Source organism: Podarcis filfolensis, assembly GCF_964270895.1.
Source record: "Podarcis filfolensis genome assembly, chromosome: 12".
NCBI lineage: Eukaryota > Metazoa > Chordata > Lepidosauria > Squamata > Lacertidae > Podarcis > Podarcis filfolensis.
Window position 1 is genome coordinate 10,333,495 of NC_139614.1, and position 20,550 is coordinate 10,354,044.

Sequence of the window (20,550 nt, forward strand, 5' to 3'; positions counted from 1 at the left end):
CTTTGGGAGGCAGAGACGCGAGAGGGCATCAGAGGAGTGAGGGGAGGAAAAGGGGACAGAGGCCAGTGTTGCCCACGGCACCCCTGGCCATCATTCAAGGCACCCCAGGGTGTCACGGCACACTGCTTGAAAACCACTGGCCTATGTGAATAGGGATGTTTTAAAATTCAGTCTGAATGTTAACAATGAGGCAGACAGAAGTACATTACCTTCTTGTTTCCTTAAAAATGCAACCCTATGCATGTGCAAGATGATTAATGCTTAGAATTCAATGGGATTTATTGCCAGGTAATGATGTATGTCTACTCTCTATACTCTCTACGCAGGAATGCATCCCTCTAAATTCAGTGTGGTTTACTTCCAGGTAAGAGGGGCTAGAATTGCAGCCTAACATCTTTGCTACATTAGGTTAGAATGCTGCAGAAACTTACCTGGGAGTACACCCAGTTGAACTTAATGGACATTACTTCTGAATAGACACAGATAGGATTGTACTGTTAGCTCTCCCTCCCCCTTTCCCTTTTAGTTAAGGTCTTTACTTCACATGTCTTCTGTTCATTTTAATATTCGTTCACAGAAATAATTTTCGCAATATTGGCAATTCATTTAAACATTTGCTGAGTGTGCACATACCCCATTTGTAACACAGACGTCTGCTTTCTAATAAGCAACACAAGACATAATTGATGTTTGTCATGATTACTGAGCGAAGCTATGTGAACATTGCAACCAAATTGCAAAGTCTTATGTTCATTCTCCAGTGAAAATAAAATATCATTGTAGAGCATGTGCTTGAACCATGAAATTAACAAGTTGTTTTTAATTGACCTGCCTCGTCTGCAAGCAAATAATTTGTTTACTAATCTGGCTTTTTAACTCTCATTTTGTTTGGTTCTTACAGATTAAAATGCATCACACATAGATATTTATTTCAATAATGGCTTTTATAGAGTTGATATATTTGTGGTGTTTTGCACGGTTTTTAAAAACACTCTATGCAAAAAGCAAAGATAGCCATCTTGTCCCATAATGAAAATTCCAAAATCCCCACTAGGGCCAACCAAAATATCACGAAATAATGTGCATGTTTTCATATTCTCCAGAACTCTTCCCTCAGGTGGAATAAAATTTTGGCTTGTGGTGACAAGGCCGTGAGCTCATCCACACTTATATTTTGCCCCCCTCTTTCCAGACAGAGGCCCGTCCTTTAACGCTCCATGTCCCAAGTGTGTTTGGTTGGTTGTTTTCCCCCAACCTTTCCTCGTGAAAATCTGCTCTTTAAAGCAGAATCGGAGTAAACGTCTATTTTGGTTTTCTGTTGATTGACATTTGCTCCAATTGAGCTTTAAAGAGTGGGTTTTTGCGGGGAAAGCTCTGGAGCAAAAAAATAAATAAAGTTGGGTGTGCTCAGACACAGAGCTTTAAATTGGTTTATGCTTGGAAAGAGCAGAGGAAAAGTAAGTGTGGATAAGCCCCACTAGTATGCATCTGGTAAGAGCCTTAAGGCAAAGGTGACAGCAGACATTCAAATGAGGCTCTTAGGTGCTGTGCATAGACCCTCCAAATGTCTCTATTTTCCAGGGACAGTCCCAGACTTACAGAAGCTGTCCAGTTTCTGATTTGATCGCAGAATGTCCTGCTTTTCCTTAGGATGTCCCTATTTTCATCAGATAAATGTTGAAAGGTATGGAGTTATGCGACCCCCAAGGACATAAGTAACTATGCAACCTTTAAAAGACATCTGAAGGCAGCCCTGTATAGGGAAGTTTTACTTAATGTTTAATGTTTTATTAGGTTTTTCAATGTGTTGAGGCAACCCAGTCAGATAGATGGGGTATAAATAATAAAATCATCCTCATCTTCCTCCTCATCATCATTGAATAGGATGTCCCTATTTTCATCAGATAAATGTTGGAGGTAAATATAAGATAAATATCTGTTGGAGATAAATATCTGTGTTGTGTACAGATATCTGGTTGCACCAAGGACTACATAGGGAGGAACAAACATAACAAATGGCTATTTCTACATCTTCTTTATTTAGCAAACGATGGAACCTATGAATGGCCTATTTCTCTTTGAGGTGGTAAATCTGTGTCTTGGCCACTTCTGATTGCAGGTGTGAAGTGATGTTGCCCAGATATATCTTCACTGCCTCTCTGAGAAATAGACCTATACAAATAAGATCCAATGTATATACTGAATTCACATAGACTCAAATAATTACTGAATGGCAGTGGCATGTTTCAAAATTTGGATTTTGTAATGGCATTTTTGTCTACATGTTCTAGCACAGGATAAAGCTAAAAAGGTAAAGGTAAAGGACCCCTGACAGTTAAGTCCAATCGCGAGCGACTCTGGGGTTGCGGCGCTCATCTCGCTTTACTGGCCGACAGTTTTTCCGGATCATGTGGCCAGCATGACTAAGCCGCTTCTGGCGAAACCAGAGCAGTGCACGGAAACGCCGTTTACCTTCCCGCCAGAGCAGTACCTATTTATCTACCGGTACTTGCACTTTGACATGCTTTCGAACTGCTAGGTTGGCAGGAGCAGGGACCGAGCAACAACTCACTTAAATGGGAACTTTATGCCAGAAAACTGTAATGGGACTCAGACTGGAGTAATTCTTATCTACGTGTGGGATGCGATTTGTCATTCAGCAGCATCCTAGTACATCATTTAAAGATTCTGTAGACTCCCAACGGATGTTTCAATGCTTTTCTTTATTTTGCTTTGCTTTGTTTTCATCATTTGCTTTGCTTCTCCCTTCCTTGTATTGAATGTGTTGCGTTGAATGACTGAAAATAGTTACCGTAGTTGCATGGTGAATATGAGTGATTGGATTTTGTATCAACATCTTTTAGTATATCTTGTATATAATAAAAATCATAATTTATTATTTATACCCCGCCCATCTGGCTGGGTTTCCCCAGCCACTCTGGGCGGCTTCCAACCGAATATTAAAAACAATACAGCATCAGACATTAAAAACTTCCCTAAACAGAGCCGCCTTCAGATGTCTTCTAAAAGTAAAATAGTTGTTTATTGCCTTGACATCTGCTGGGAGGGCATTCCACAGGGCAGGCACCACTACCGAGAAGACCTTCTGCCTGGTTCCCTGTAACCCCACTTCACGCAGTGAGGGAACCGCCAGACCCCAGTGTCTGGGCTTGATGATGGGGGTGGAGACGCTCCTTCAGGTATACAGGACCGAGGCCGTTTAGGGCTTTAAAGGTCAGCACCAACACTTTGAATTGTGCTCAGAAACGTACTGTATGTCCAAATTATGCAGTACACCAACTAAACATTCAATATAGCTGGTACCTTTGCAAGTGCATATTTAACAACAACAACAACATATTACGGTATGTTATTGTTTTATTATTTTGTTTTATTGTTTTCTTTAGTTTCCCCAGCCACTCTGGGTGGCTTCCAGCATAAATAAAAACATAACACGTCAAACATCAAAAGCTCCCCAATACAGGGCTGCCTTCAGATGTCTTCTAAAGGTTGTATAGTTCTTTATTTCCTTGACATCTGAAGGGAGGGCCTTTCTACAGGGCGAGTGCCACTGCCGAGAAGGCCCTCTTGCCTGGTTTCCTGTAACTGCAACTGCATTTGAAATCCTGAAAATTATACTATGAATGAGACGTAGCACAATAGCATGTATCACTTTGTTATATTTATGATTTCTTTGAGTGTCAAATAGTTCCCATAAAAATCCTTTTTGATAGTATCTGTCAGCCAGGTTCAATGGAAATGTGTTAAGATTCTTTAGGCTTGGCAATGTTGTCCCGGACTATCTCTTATTTTGAACTTTGACTTAGCATCTTTAACTGAGCATCTTGCACTTGAGACTCTGTTCTATACTTAACACTTTGCTAAGCCAGAGCAACTCTTTGAACATTGGTATGGATGGATCTTTTATATTGCATCTTTTATACCTTAGTAGCGAAACAGAACAATGTTTATACCCCAGGCATGAGCAGAAAGCCCTTGTGTGATGCAGCTCTTTCAGATTTGCAATAATAATATGGCTGTATACAGTTAGCTCTACTGCCCTTTATCCCTAATATCGTTCAGTTCATATGAGATGTTTAATAGGTTCAAAAACTTATTTCTTCCTGAGCAAGAAGAACTAGCTAGAAGTACAAGTTCTTTTGATGACTCTCTGGGAAAGAAACCCCACCCACCGCTTTCAAACAAATTTGAGGATTTTAAAAAAAACAAATGTTGTTCTAATAGAGGCAAATAATTGATTTTTATACTTTGCCTGCGTTGCAGGTTTTCCAGATTCATTTTCTACCGGGCCATGTTTTGTGTGAACAATGCTGCAACTGAGTATGACTAACCTTTTCCCTAAGAAAATGAGAAAAACGAGATGTTTTACATTTTTGAAACAGGGCTACTAATGCATGAAAAATGCCTCCAGAGATTTTTCACAGAGACAATTTAAGAACAATTGTGTGTGTAGGTAAGGTGTTAGCATCCTGCATATGTAACTTCCATTATTCAAATTCATAAAAGGAAATTTTGCTGTATAGCTTTGTGAATACATTATCCCTATTTTCCAAAACAAAAACACCTAGAGTTTAACTTGGAAAGCCAACAAGAAAAATCAATCAGCAACGTATCTTGCTGCAGTTTTCACGGCAGAGAGAAGGAAGCAGTGTGGGTCCCCAAGGATCTGTATTGGGAACGATCTCAGCAGCCAATTCTGCAGATGATACCAACTTGTTCAGGGTGGTAATATTCAAAGCAGACTGTAAAGAACACCAGAAGTCTTTATTTGACCTAGGTGGACAGGTCTGTTGATGAGCATTACCCAAATAGCTAAATGGAACCACCAGATTCAAAGGCAGTATATCTCAGAATACCATTTGCCAGCCACCGTGTAAAACAGGATGGTGTACAGATAGACCCTTGAATCTGATTCAGCAGGGCTCTTACGGTTTCAGGCCAACGCGATATAAAGTAATATGACAAATTTTCAAAAAACTTTTCTGAAAAGGAAGTTACCCTTTTGCAGCAGATTCTGGCTAACGGTTGCATGCTTCGAATTTTGCATGACTCGGAGATAGCTGAAATTACTAACCACACCACAATTTCATTATCAGAGCATGGTGTTCTCAGCACACACATTACGGGAACTTTTGGCAATCTTTCCGAAAAGACTAATCACAATTTCCAATTACTGAATGATGTTTATCCACATGCGTACCAATATTATCGCCAGGAAAAAACCTGAGCAAGCTTTTGTTTGGGCCAGGGAAGCTGGGAAATTAAGGCATTGGAAATTGTGCTTGTGTTCGGTCCTGGAACAAATGAGGATGACATCTCAATATAGTACTTTAAAAGCAAAATGCCTGCAGATGAGGATTAAGGAGTTAAGGGGGGGAACCTACAAGGAAAAAATGATTATTGGCAAGGAATATGGCGGAAGAGAGTGAACTGGCATTGTGTAAAAGCTCTATAGTGTGCCAGGCATAGGAGGAAGCCTAGGAGATTAGGTGGAGTCATTTAAGAGAACAGGACCAGAGCAGCTTGTGACAAAAAGACAAAACCTTTAGATGAATGGTTGTCCCTTTGTACATTTAGTCAGGGATGCCCAGGATTTGGTTCATGATGTGTTTTTTAATCACTTGGGACAGTTCTGTTAAATTCAAGAAATATGAAAACTTGTCCAGAAAGTCTAACACAGTCATATTTAATTTCAGAAGAGAAAACTCTTAAAAATCATGATGGGATTAGTTTGAAGGAAATTGGAAGGGACAGTCAGAAGTCTCAAATATCTTCAGGAAGCTTGGATATTATCAAAGGCTGTGTACACAGTATGTAGGGACACGGGTGGCGCTGTGGTCTAAACCACTGAGCTTCTTGGGCTTGTCAATCAGAAGGTCGGTGGTTTGAATCCCTGTGATGGAGTGAGCTCCCGTCGCTCGGTCCCAGCTCCTGCCAACCTAGCAGTTCAAAAGCACACTGGTGCAAGTAGATAAATAGGTACCACTGTAGTGGGAAGGTAAATGGCGTTTCTGTGCACTCTGGTTTTGGTCACGGTGTTCCGTTGTGCCAGAAGTGGTTTAGTCATGCTGGCCACATAACCCAGAAAGCTATTTGTGGACAAACGCCGGCTCCCTTGGCCTGAAAGCAGAGATGAGCACCGCAATCCCATAGTCGCCTTTCTCTGGACGTAACCGTCCACAGGTCCTTTACCTTTTTTTTTTTTTTAACACAGTATACATTTAAAGCACATGGCTTAGTCCAAAGAATCCTGGGAACTTTAGTTTACACCTCACAGAGCTATAAATGGCAGCGACTTTAACTACAGTTCCCATGATTTTTTTTAGGCGTCACCATGTGTGTTAAGTGTGTACAGAGCCTTAAACTACTATGATAGAAGCAGAATAATGTTTGCGCCGATTCAGTGGTAAAGAATGGGTTTTCATGGGGAAAGCACTAGGCAAAAAAACAACAACACTCCAACACAGTACTTGAAAGCACAGACCTTTTGCCTCTGGCTTTTTAGGCACAGATAAGTGTGGCTCCTCCTAGACTCTTCCTGCCTCACTGGAGCTTTGCTTGAGAAACAAGTTCTATCTGAGCTCTGCTGTGTTTGGTACTTCCAGGTTTGCTCTTCTGGTGTGCCCTCTTCTTCTGATTTCTGTTTGGTTTTCACCTGCTCCAGACTTCAGCTCAGAGCATAGCCATGGGGAAAAGGTACAAACAAGCCGAAGAACAAACAAGGAAATGAGGAAAGGCAAAAAGCTCCTTGTAAAAGGTGGAAGCTTTACCAAAATGAGAAAACTATAAGAGGAGCACAACTCTGTAAAAAGCACAATAATTTGAGGATTATATTGCTTAAAACAAACAGTGCACATTTCTTCAAATGCATTCGAATCAAAAAATTGGCCAGAGAGGCAATTCTTGTGCTAGATGACAAACCTGAGAAAGAATGACTGGGAAATGATAGTGAATCTGCAGAAAAGCTAAATTAATTCCTTGCATCTGTCATCGCTGAAAAGGCTGCTGGAAAGACTATCATGATGGGCCAAGCAATTTTGTACTCCAGTTATGTTGGGTCTGAAGATGCATTACCATTGCTTGAGTGGAAAGGCTGCCATATGTGATAGGCAGCCGGGAGGAGAGAGGAAACAAGTTGTTTGGGAAATCCGAAAATGGAAGAAAAACACTTACAATTGCCAACTGTGGTAGTGGTGATGATGATGCCGACCTATCACACACAGAAGGAACTAATCTGTGGAGATTGAGCTGGAGGTATGTCTGTCAGGTTGCAATGCTCCCTCAATGCGAGAGACAAAGAGAACCAGGCAGAGGCAGCAGCCACCATCAAGAGAACTCTATAATCTGTTTTGTCAAAGCCCCTAGGAGTTGGCTCCTATGTTTGGAAGAATCAGGGCACAGGGTAAGAAGTTAGAAAGGTGTCTTGAATTTTGTATTCTCTGTCCAGAATTTGGAGAGTTCTCCGGACCATTATTCTCACTGTGGTTTGAATAAAAACTGAATAATTTCCGATTGTAAATAATGTGGTTACTGAAGAATTTGCTATTGAAAAAGGGACACGACAGGGGTGCCCAATATCCCCATTACTTTTTATATCTGTCTTGGAGGTTTTATTAAACATGATCAGAGGGGACCAGCTGGTTAAAGGGATTCAGGTCGGAGCTAAACAATACAAATTGAGAGCGTTCACAGATGATCTAGTATTAACTTTACAAGAGCCAGACACTAGTACGAAAAGAGTTTTAGAGCTAATACAAGTATTTGGTCAAGTAGCAGGTTTTAAGTTGAATAAACAGAAAACGAAAGTACTGGATAAAAATCTAACAGTTGCTGAAAGAGAGAAGTTTCATAGTGAAACTGGTTTAATGGTAGCAAAGAAAGTGAAATACCTGGGGATTAATTTGACATCTAAGAATGTGAACTTATTTAAAGACAATTATGAGAAATGTTGGACAGAAGTTAAGAAAGATTTAGAAATATGGTCAAATTTGAGACTTTCCTTGTTAGGCCGAATTGCTGTTATTAAGATGAATGTTTTGCCAAGAATGTTGTTTTTGTTTCAAAAATTGCAGATTGTGGATAAAATGGATTGTTTCAAGAGGTGGCAGAAAGACATATCTAGATTTGTCTGGCAGGGCAAAAAGCCCAGAATAAAATTTAAGATACTAACTGATGCAAAAGAAAGAGGGGGGTTTGCCCTGCCGGACTTAAAATTGTATTATGAATCAGCGGCTTTTTGCTGGCTGAAAAACTGGCTGCTTCTTGAAAACACAGACATTTTGGATCTGGAAGGGTTCAATAACAGGTTTGGCTGGCATGCATATATATGGTATGACAAGGTTAAAATTCATCAAGGTTTCAAAAACCATATTGTCAGGAAAGCACTATATAATGTTTGGATTCGGTATAAAGATTTGTTGGAAAACAAAACCCCTAGGTAGTTGTCACCAATGGAAGCTAAGGAAGTGAAAAAACTTAATATGGAATCTAAATGACCAAAATATTGGGAAATTATAGAATATGAGGAGGGAAAAGTGAAATTGCAGAGCTATGAGAAACTGAAGTCAAAAGTAAGAGACTGGCTTCATTATTACCAGATAAATGAAGTTTTCAAACAGGACAGGAAAATTGGTTTCCAGGTGGAGAGATCAAAACTAGAAACAGAACTGTTGGAACCCAATACTAAGAATTTGTCAAGAATGTATAACTTGCTGTTGAAATGGAATACACAGGATGAGACGGTTAAATCAGCTATGATTAAATGGGCACAAGACATTGGTCATGACATTATGTTTGCTGACTGGGAACAGTTATGGACTACCGGTATAAAGTTTACGGCATGTAATGCCTTAAGAGAGAACATTATGAAAATGATTTATAGGTGGTACATGACCCCAGTCAAGCTTGCAAAAATCTATCATACGCCCAATAATAAATGCTGGAAATGTAATGAAACTGAAGGTACTTTCTACCACCTTTGGTGGACGTGCCCAAGGATCAAGGTCTTCTGGGAAATGATCTATAATGAAATTAAGAAGGTACTTAAGTGTACCTTTCACAAGAAACCAGAGGCCTTTCTCCTGGGCATGGTGGGCCAATTGGTGGCAAGGAAAGATAGGACGTTTTTTATGTATGCTACAACAGCAGCAAGAGTTCTTTTAGCAAAGTATTGGAAGACACAAGAACTACCCATGCTGGAAGAGTGGCAGACGAAGGTGATTGACTATATGGGACTGGCTGAGATGACTGGCAGAATCCGTGACCAAGGGAAAGAGACGGTGGAAGAAGATTGGAAGAAATTTAAAGTTTATCTTAAGAACTGTTGTAAAATTAATGAGTGCTAAAATGTCATGGGTAATGTAAAACAGAATTGCAGTGATAAATAATTGGGTAAGAGGAAAAAGATTAGAAACTGAATTATAAGTATTGAAATTAGGGGTTGCTGGAAAAGTTTAAAACAGGGATGCAGAAAAGGGAGGTATGGGGAAGTCGTTGAAACAAGGTTCAAGAAAAAGAGGTTAAGAAATTATACGTGTTTATATGTTTGTTTGTTTATGCGTTGTTAGTTGTATTGTGTTTTAATATATGTTGGAAAATCAATAAAAATTTATTAAAAAAAAAACTGAATAATTTCCATGCACTGCTGTCTTCTTTTGGCCTGGAGAACCAGTGTGAACTAGCCACCCCCACCCCCCGTAAAGTAACAATACCACGCAGGTGGCGCTGTGATCTAAACCACTGTGCCACTTATGCAAACCAGCCTGGCTGGCCGAGCGAAGAGCAAATCTGTTAATATGACAAAAGGGGTTGGTGGGCCATCAGAGAGGGATCCTTTGGCCTGGGGAGACAGATGGTGTCAGGGTAACTGGGTGTGAGGTGCCACAAAAAGGAGTCTTTTAGCAAGGTGTTATGGGGAGAAGAAATACTAGTATCCATCTTGGGCAGGTTGGCTGCAGGCTGGCTGGGAGAGATGCCTTGGACTCTAGGGCTGCACTGCTGTGGCTTACAAGCCCCTCTTGAAAGGACCATGATGTAAGATCTGGACTCCCTCCATGCAGGTTGAAGGTGTAAATAGGTGAAAAAACCACATTTCGTAAAGCTATTACAATCTCTGTCGTGTCTCAGTTCTCTAAAGGAACACAGACCCTGGGTGAGTGCCTGGAACACTCTGGGATCTTACTATCACTTGGCAGAGAGTGGGGGTGGCACCCAACCTTTGCAACAATACGCTCCTGGCACTGGTGTGGAAGATTTGTGACAAAAGCAAAGGCCACAACTGGAGGAAGTATATGAAGATCACAGTTACCAAGCAGAAGCAGCATTGCCAATGTTAAGAATCCTGCTCCCTAGGTTGGGAAGCCCAGAGGTGAAATGAGTACGCACTCTCTTCCTCAGCTTTTCAGAGGTGTCGTTCTTACGTCTCTTGTGGAAACCCAGAACAAACACCTTCCTCCCCATTTTTGCATAACAGGCTTGACAGCCTTGGTCCTTGGCTGCAGTCCAAGAGCAATTTCCTTGTTTAAAACCACCTACTTGTACAGCAAGTGTTTTTCTTTGCTCTCTTTCAGTTCCTTTTTCATTTCTTGATCCCTGGGTGGGTGGCCTGGCTGGCTTGTTGTCCACACCTTCTGTAGCATGTGGAAGGCTTGTGCAGATGCGCAGCCCAAAGTTCAGGATGAAACTGTAGTCAAAGAGAAAAGGCAGAACCAAGAAGCATGAAAGAGGCAAAGCAAGTTGCAGAGTCAAGAAATGGCCTAACTGCAAAGGGAGTTACCAAGAACAACACCTCTGTCTGGGGAGCTTTACACCTTCTGAGGATTGGAATTCACACAATGGCGGCACCAGGTCCTGGAGGGGACAAGCAACTGGGGAGGGTGTTGGCTTTTGTGCCCAAATTGCAGACTTCCTATAAGTTTTTGGGCTGTCCATCGTCTGCACCCTACTGTAGGCAGGATGCTGGATTCATCCTTGGCCTGATTCTGCATGGTGTCAGGAAGATGAATGCTACTGAAGAATCACATCCATCTATCCATCATGTGATTTACCATCCTAGTCCACATAGTGACCAGAAGCAGCTATTTACAGAAAAACTGAATTAAGTGGAAATTTGACTCTAGGCCTCAAGTGCATAATAAGTCTGTAAATAGCATCTGTATTTTTAGGACTGCACATTAAATATTTTAAGCCCTTTAAATATTTATAGGCACGGCTGTTGTATTACTATGTGCCTAGTGATGCAGCAAATTAGTTTTGACCTTTGTTGTTTACAACACAGTGATGCCGATTGATATTACCATTTGTTACAAACGCGTTTTAGAAATACACATAATAGCACTCCTTGGGTGATCAAAGATCAGGTTGAAGAAGTCCCACTCCCAATGAGCGAACAATATTGCTAATGTTCTCCTTTCAAGATGAATCTGCAGGTCACCACATGGACAAACTGGGGAAGAATTGTGAGGATGCTAAGTCCACTGGGAGGCAATTTATTTTGATAAGATAGGTCCAGTTAGGCCAAAGGAGAGGAAAGTTATGGGATTTATCATATACTTGAAATGAGGTCAAGAAGAAGAAGAAGAAGAATGGTCTTTCCTGCCTAATGAAACAAGAAGCTGTGGATTTTAGAATTAGGTTGAAATTTTGGATAAACTTTAATGGCTTTGAGTTGGATCCTAACTTTCCTTCCCTGAATGGCAATTCGTATTCATGGAACATGACCGTTCCACGTCACACTTACAGGCTCTGAAGCATCCTGGGCCATTAATAATATGACCTTGGAGATCTTTAAGGAATAGTGTAAGGTTTAGTGGCTCCAAGTTGTAGTTTCAGAAAGCAAAATGCTAATAGGTACATAATCCTTGCAGCCACCTTGTCAGCTTATAGGGAGTGGCCCATTAGGCTCTCCTAGGCCTCTGCTACTGTCATGGAACAAAATACATTGCTCACCAGGCCTAATAATAATAATAATAATAATAATAATAATAATTCTTTATACCCCGCCCATCTGGCTGGCTTTCCCCAGCTACACTGGGCGGCTTCCAACCGAATATTAAAAACAACACAGCATCAAACATTAAAAACTTCCCTAATTCTACTGCTGCTCTTCCAACAGTCACCTCTATGACTGACTGAGGGCAGGAAGGAGAGAGCACAAAGTACTTTTCCTCTCCACATATCATTCTGATGGGCATTTTGTTAGTTTTTAATAAAGGCGGTCTGATGGCAGTTGCTATTTGGGAAATATAGCCAATATTGAGGAATGAAAATAGAATGCTTCAGGTTGAAGATAGCATGCTTTCTTCATAAATCAATATCTTGGGTTCTTTTGCAATTACTACAATGAAGCTCCAGAGAATACTGTTCATTTTATCACTATGAGAGAGTTATGGCCGGACTGTTTGTTACAGCAAATGAAACATAAGTATAGGTCATAACATATGATCGGTCCAAATGCCATGGAAAACATGTAGCTGTGAGATTTTAAACAGAACCTTCAACATCTTTAACCTCTTGGCTAGGATTTTCTTTTCTAGAAATATTTGTGGCCGACAGATGCAACTCCCCCCTCCCCCAGTCTGAGGGATTTTCATGGACATTTGACCGATTTCCACCTGGACACTGCTGCAGACTGCAGTATTCCAGATATGTCTGGGAAATTCTGGACATACGCCAACCCAATTTTTTCCTTGGTCTTTCATTTCTCTTTTTATATCTAGTATTCATGGCACAATTTTCCAGTAGATTATTCAACATTTAAAATGTGGATCTTGAAATACAGTACAGTATGCTTTCGCTTTAAAGAAAAATGGTTGCAAACCATGGGACCTTTGTAACTCCATCACACTTAGTGATGTTTTCCCCATCAGATGTTTCTGAAAAATGGTCAGATTATGAAGTGGACAATTCATGACAAATTTAATAACAATAGGACAGATCTTCTTGATTTCATGACGAATAGAATTTTTACCACTGGCCAGAGGTTGCAACAAATAAGAAAGCCTATCAAGATTTTCTTTTTTCTAGGTCTTCTGCTGAGAAATATTACAGAACGTCCTGTCCTAAGGAGATATGTTCTCCTCCTGATTCTGTCCTTTTCCTTCTGTCAAGCACTTGACTTTCTCATAAATCTGCCAGGTGCTTTGTCTTGTTTCTGTTCTCCCTGCTTGCTCGTAATGCAAAGTACGGTAAACATAATAAAGGAGAAGAGAGCTTTGAGATATTAGGGCAGGAGTGCAAACCTCAGTCGTAACTCCAGCTTGCTGTGCAAAGCATTCAGATGCAAGAGCTCCACAGCACAAAATATGGATCTTCGCCTTCTGCTTGTTACCTAATTAGGTACTATCTGTCCAGTGAGGACTCATTATCCAAAGAAACAATGGAGCTTTCAACCAGTTGAAGAAAGAAAATGGAAACTTTGGCTTTTAACTGCTTCCATTAATTTATTGAGTAGCTCAGTTGGTAGAGCATGAGACTTATTAATCTCTCGGTTGTGGGTTTGAGCCCCACATTGGGCAAAATATTCCTGCATTGCAGGAGGTTGGACTAGATGACCCCCAGGGTCCCTTTGAACTCTACAATTCTATGATCCTAAGTTTAAAGACATCTGCATATGAACGCACACAACATGAAGGAGCCTTTCTTAGGATCCTGAAGGAATTGAATTGTAACTGTTGGCATTCTATTTGTGTATCATAACTTGATTAAATTTGATATGGTCCACTAAGGGGGCAGATAAAGCTGTTTGGAGGCCTAGAGGCAATCTGTGAGCTACTGTTCCTGACAACTGCTCAACTGAAATTTGAAACAGCAAACAAACAACACATCTTCAGACTAACCCGGCTACCAGCAATTATACTTTTATGTCCGAGACTTGCCACTTGAGCAGATGCGAATGCAGAAGGATGACCTACATAAAAAAAAACAACCCCAGGAATACTGCAATCTCCACAAAATATTTTCCCCACAGCAGGCTCTCAAGTTTGGCTAGAATCTACAACACAGCAAAATGGTAAATCTAGCCTGCAGAAGAAGGGTGTTGAAGGTTGTCTCCCACTTTACAGTGATAGCAAGAAAGCCCGCGTGAGTCCAATGCACACAGAAGGGAACTTAGGAATTACATTCCTATATACGCTTCCCTAGGAATAAGTCCTGCTGAGCTCAGTGGGGCAAACTTCTAGGTTAAGTGTGTATAGGACTGTATTCGAAATGATGTCCTATGAGGAGCAGTCAAAAGAGCTGGATGTGTTTAGCCTGGAGAACGAAAGAATAAGGGGAGACATGATAACACTCTAAAAATATTTGAAAGCTGTCATGCAGAAGATGGAACAGACTTGTTCTTTGTTTTTTTCAGAATTTTTCAATTTTTCAAAATTGTTTTTTATTGCACATTTATAAAGAAAAGAGAAGAAGGAAAAGGAAGGGAAACAACTCCCCCTTAGCTCACATTAACTCTACAATAAACATCACCAAATCCATCTTAATGTACACATACAAATGAATATGTGCCATTCAAATGTCCGAATAGGTATCTAAACAAAATCAATGTTTATAAAAGTATGTTCTAATGTAGCAAGGGCATTGTCTTCATTGCACAATAGAGGGTGAATATTTATGCTTCCAGGCTTAAAGTGTATATGTCTCTTAGCAACCATTAAGGCTCATAAAGTCCATGTTTGTTGCCCTGTTTTTAATCGTCATATGACAGCGATATAATTCAAAAGTACATGGACAGCCACAAATATCAAGGTTTTTGCTAATACAAAATTAATATGGACAACAAAAGGCGATATCACTGGAAAACCCACATCATGTGCCTCAGTGAGCCACTTCCAGCATTACATCTCCAGAATCTATCTAAATTAAACAATGCCGTCATAAAGAGATGTGGAGTCCAGCACACCCAAAGCAACAATTTTTGCTCAACAAATTTTAAATCTAGAAAAATGTGTCATATGGATCCTACAACCACTTTCCATTTTTTAAGCTTGATTAGTACATTCTAACTCCCTGTTTCACTCTTCCCTAAGGTGATCTGCTTTACGGGCTTCCCATAAACCTTTAGAAACAATAGTGATGGATTTAGTTTTCTGCAAGGATACAGTTATTCTAGCAATTCAGGGAACGCTGAAGCACTCAGCTAAACCTCCTGCTGTAGTTGCAAGATTCCTGCACTGAACAGGGAGCTGGACTAGCTCCAGGGATCATCTCAACTCTAAAAGTATTAAATTATAATAAATACTTTAGAGTATTTGGTAGCCCACCCTTCAGCCAAAAATGCTCCAAGTGTGGTGGCCTACATACACTTAGAACAAGACAGTCCCTGCCCGCAGGCTTACAATCTAAAAAACCACAACACACGAGGAAAATGGGACAGGGAGAGGGGGGGAATTAAACTCAAGAACCAATTATTAAAAGTGATTCTACAGGATTTTTTAAAAGGAGTTTTATTATAATAATAAAAAGGAGATGGGGGAAACACAATACAATGGGAAGAGAAAAAAATGGGGAAACCCTAGAGAGCATAGCATGTGATTTCCACACTTATGATTCTGTGATGGTACTGTTAATCTGAGAGCTGAGTATTCTAGACCCACTTCTACAGATTCATTAAAAAAAAAAAATTTCTATTAAATTTTCTATTTCACAATTTCAAATAAACATTTTATAAACTTTAAAACATCTAGTGACTTCCGTTCTTCTCTTTCCATGATTCATTTTGCAATTCTTACACCCTGCATATTTTACAATAACCATTCCAATCAGTTTTCCGCTATTACATCCATCAAAAATTATTTACTCTGTTGAATTTATCTTAATGCTGCCAGCATTTTCAGCTGTACAGTTATTTTTCATATATTCAACAAACCTTTTCCGATCTTCTTTAAATGTACGTTTTTCTTGCTCTCTGATTCTGTATGTTACATCTGCAAGTTGTGCATAGTCTGTCAACTTAAGTTGCCAGTTCTCATTAGCTGGGACCTCACTCACTTTCCAACTTCTACCGATTCATTTTACGGTTTAGGCAACTGCTTTCTTCCTCGCTCTCTCTTCCCTCCATATTTTGGTATGAAAGCTACACAAAAGCTGTGATGTGCTTTATAAACAAATCATAAGCAGTCCATCCATCCATTGCCCCCTGGCAAAATATGGTGCCAGACTCTCTTATTTTTGGCCGCTGCAGTTTCATCTTCCTTGTCTTCAGCTGAGAATAAAACAAACTTTACAGCACACGATCCATGCCTTTCTTTTTAGCAATCCACAATTCGATTCTAAGCCTTTCAAGAATAAATGTTGCAGGCGCCACCTTCCCCTTCTTTGCAAAGTGTCTCCTTTGCCAACTCTGGTGCTAGGAGTCGGCCCCTAGCCAGCTCCGCTGAATACTAACTTCCCCACAGTCTGCAGTATATTTCGCAAACACTGAAGGTTGAAGATGCAGAAATGATGCTTCTGGAATGATAAACACAAGCCCTTTGAGTTCTAAAATACAAAAATCGACCACCACTTCCCGCCTCTCTCCTTTTCCTTTAATTACTATATGGCATTTGTTTTGGTGTTTTTAAAAATACCTGTTCTTAATGCTGGACTATAAAACGCACTTGAGCTGTGGGGAAAATAATAAACAATGCAATAAACTGACAAGCCACCTCTTCCCATGCATCATCTCAGAAAGGGAAAGATGCAGTTGCAGAGGCCTACATGCATACGAGCGCCTTTGCCGAGGAAACCCCTTTTCCTAGCAGAACGGGCAAAAATAACAGCAAACTCAAGAGAAACTAAGGGTGAGATGCCTTTTTCGGACTACTTAAATAAATATTATGGTATGACAAACTCACACGCAGGATTTGAGCTACGAGAAACGGAAGTAATTAGATTATAATACTGGGGTTATGATTTAACAGGTAGAATAAGATAGGGTGCGGCAGAAGGGGAGAAACGACGACTCCATGGAAAACGGGGAGGCAAGTCGACAAAAATAAGAGTAAAGTCGAAATTGTGCTTGGATCGTGTATGTTAAAAAGGTAGAAACTTAATAAAATGTAATTGGAAACCTTTTCCCTGAACCCACATGGGAGCTGTGTGCTCTCTGCGGTCCCCCAATGCAGTGGCGTAGCGTGGGTTGTCAGAACCCGGGGCAAGGCAAGTAATTTGCACCCCTAACCCGTGGATTTGCGCCCCCTAACCCTAACCCCCAGATGTTGCGCCCAGTGGCGTAGCGTGGGGGGTGCAGGGGGGGCCGGACGCACCGAGCGCAACATCTGGGGTTAGGGCAAATCCATGGGTTAGGGGGCGCAAATTACTTGCCTTGCCCCGGGTGCTGACAACCCACGCTACACCACTGGTTGCGCCCGGTGCGGCCGGCCCCCCCTGCACCCCCCACGCTACGCCACTGCCCCAATGCACTTTGCCCATGCTCAAGAGCCCTCTCCTCTATGTTATAACATTCCTACATTCCAAGACTTTTTTGGGGTGTGTGTGTCCGCCTTGTGCTTTAACTTAAAAGCCCCTCCCTGGCTGCTGCTTTCTCCTGAGGTGCAGCAGCTGCCTCCCTTCCCGCCACTCCTTTGACGAAACTCCCCTCAACTGCTGCAACGTGGGCGCGCGCCACGGCCGGGCATTCGCAGCGCGCGCAAACGGGGAATTTGTGTGCGCGCGCGCGCGCCTTCCAACGCACCCCGCCCCAACAGAGAGGCAAGAACAGCTCGTTGGCGAGATCCGGAAAGCGCGGCTGCGGCGCGCGCTCCCTTAACCGCCCGCCTCAGCCTCTCCTCCTCCTCCCTCAGGAGCCGCCGCTTCCCTCTGATTGGCCGCCTGGCGTCCCGGCCAGGTGTCGGCGGCGGGAGGCAGCGCAGCCGCCCGGAGAGGGCAACGAGGGCGGGAACGGCTTGGCCGGCGTCGTTGCCGTCGCCGCCGCCGCCGTTACGACCCGACGCTTTGGCTCCGCCGCGGCCGCCCCGTCCGCGCTCTCTGAGGAGAAGGAGGAGCCCCTGTCGGGAGAGCGAGCCGGCGAAGGTGGAAAGCCGTCACTCTCCCGTGACAGCCGCCTGGGTAGCGCCGAGGAAGCAGCAGCAGCGGCGGCGGCGGCGGTGCTCTCTTTCTCGACGGACCGGTCTCCTCATGGGACGCCCGCCTCGCGCCCGGGAGACTCGCGCCTCATAGCTGGACACGCCGACGACGGCTTTGCGGGTCCGGGATATCGGGGAGCCGCTCGGCGCGCGCAGCTGCCCAGCCTGAAGGTGGGCTTCCTTCCTTCCTTCCTTCTCCTTCTGGGCGCGAAAAAGGACCGGCGCCTCAAGGTGTCCCGCACCCTGACGACCTATGCATGCAGGGTGGGGTGGGGGGTGTAGTGGGGGGGAGACGCGGTTTGAAGGACTTGTGGACCCGCCTTCGGCTCTGGGGAATGTCGTTTTTTGGGGGGGAATCCTGCCCGAGATGGGGGTGGGGGTCGGTGGGTGGGCAGAATCGATGGGGGAAGTTGCCCGCCAGCTTCCATTTTGGTGCATCTCTCTCTCTCTGGCGTTCTGCGAGGACTGATAATTGTCCACCTCTTTTTTTTTGCCGGTTTCCTTTATCGCAGTGCCTGCTGCTGCAGGGGAAGGGAGAATGTGTCTGGTGCTGCTGCTGCTGATCTCGAGGCTATTGCTCGCTTGGACACACGCTGCTAATATATATGCCCACATTTCCCAGCTGGGTCATGCGGGGAAGGCAGATCCCGGCTGACTTTGACGTTAGGACGGCGCCAGGGTGGCATAGAGGGAAAACTGGGCAGGGATTCCTTGGGTATATATTCTTGAAGATCAGCTCTCTCTCCCCCTTGGCTGCCGGAGTTTGGGCTCTAGTGTGGCGTTTGTGCTGCCCCTTAACTGCCTTTGCAGGTAATTCCAACGCTAGGGGCCGAATGGCACACAACGGGCTTGGCATTAAGTGAAGAGACCGTGTTAAGGGAAAGGGGGAAGGCAGAGGAAGATGGAGCAAGCAGGGATGATGAAATTGGAAAGGCTGCTATTGCTTTAAATGATGTGAAGCCCCAAGCTATGGATGTTCAGTGGGAAGTAAGTCCCATAGAGATAATCAGGGATTGCTCTCTAGGCTTGTACCCTTCAGCTGATCCCTCTCTGCTAGCCTAGAAGTCAGTATGTTGGTACATTGCTTTGAATAAGTTATTGTGTTACTAGCTATTGTACGCGGGTTTTGGGTTTGTTTGAAAAATAATTTATGATGGCCTTTCTTCTATGCTGCTGAATCAACCAAAGGTGTCTGTGTATATGGGTGTGTGTTACGTGCTCTGTGCCAAAGATAAACTTCTCTTGAGGGCGTAGTAAAAGTTGGTTTTATGTCTGTGTTTGACGTCATTAAAAAGGTGAATTTGTAACAGTCTGGAAATCACAGTTCCATCATACCTGAATTCATTTTAAAAAAAATAATACTATGAAAAAAGCCCTGAGCGGTGTCAACTGCTTGAAGTCATTGTCCCTTTCTGCTCATTTAATTTATTTACATTAAAACACTAATCAGATTTATTTAGTTTGGATTGGTGGCCAGCTGCTCAAATAACTTGGCAGATTTATTAAAACATCATTATCTGATCACAAATAATTGCTCCTATTATTTCTTATTAGAAAGCAACGCAATGTTTTGCTCTGCAGTAACTTCCAATAGATTTTGGAAACCGTAGTGCACAATATTATACATGCAATATTGTGACTGCATTGTTTCTGCTAGTATATACAGCAGCACCTTTCAAAATCACAGGAAAGAGCATGTGTTACTATAACATTAACGTGAGGACAGCACATTGCAATTATGCAAGAAAATGCCATCTGGTCAAAGGTTTTTTTTGTTTTGTTTTTTTGTTTTATAAATTTTTATTAAGCTTTTCCTTTACAAATAAATACAACCGTACAACCATGTTTACAAATTTCCTGTTTTTAAACTTCCACCAGCGCATCCCTCAATCATCCATTTTTCTTATCTTCACGCATTTTCTATATGATATTGCCAATTTAATATTATCTTTCCATCTCTATTTCTTTTTTACAATATACCTTATACTATCACAAAGCCTCCTTAAAACCCACTAGCGTTGTCTGTTCATCACAGATAGTTTTCAGATAATCCGTGAACTTTCCCCAGTCCTCGATGAATTTGTGATCTTTCTGATATCTGATTTTTCCAGTCATTTTATCCAATTCTGCATAGTCCATAAGTTTCATTCTCCGCTCATTCAAGGTCGGTAGTTCCTCTTGTTTCCATTTTTGGGCCATTAATATTCTTGCTGCTGTTACTGCATACTGAAAAAGTTTGTGATCACTTCTATTTATCTCTCTTCCTGTTATTCCTAACAAAAAGGCTTCTGGTTTTTTTACAAACGTGTATTTAAACATCTTTTTCAACTCATTATATATCATTTCCCAGAAACCCTTTACCCTCTTACATTCCCACCACATATGAAAAAATGATCCTTCTTTTTCTTTACATTTCCAACACTTGTTACATGTTTTGAACATGTCTGTGTTTGACATCATTAAAAAG

General features: G+C 42.0%; 1 protein-coding gene and 1 long non-coding RNA gene across 5 annotated transcripts in view; one reads left to right on the plus strand and one right to left on the minus strand.

Annotated features, from left to right (window-relative positions):
* The window catches only part of MYRIP (myosin VIIA and Rab interacting protein), a 260,265-nt gene that overhangs the window by 93,302 nt on the left and 146,413 nt on the right, over nt 1-20,550 (plus strand). For 2 of the 4 annotated variants that reach the window (XM_083577732.1, XM_083577736.1), the window contains exon 1: nt 17,641-18,254. The exons of 1 other annotated variant lie outside the window; for it this stretch is intronic. The gene's annotated coding sequence lies outside the window, so the exon portion shown is untranslated. Of the gene's footprint in view, nt 1-17,640; nt 18,255-18,595; nt 18,894-20,550 lie in introns of those variants that run through there. One more of the 4 variants, XM_083577738.1, reaches the window with a different exon arrangement.
* LOC310745611 lies at nt 14,466-17,628 on the minus strand. Its single transcript, XR_014540226.1, has 3 exons — nt 17,399-17,628; nt 16,587-17,100; nt 14,466-16,467 (listed from the first exon to the last, which is right to left on the minus strand). It is a non-coding gene; the product is annotated as an uncharacterized lncRNA (long non-coding RNA).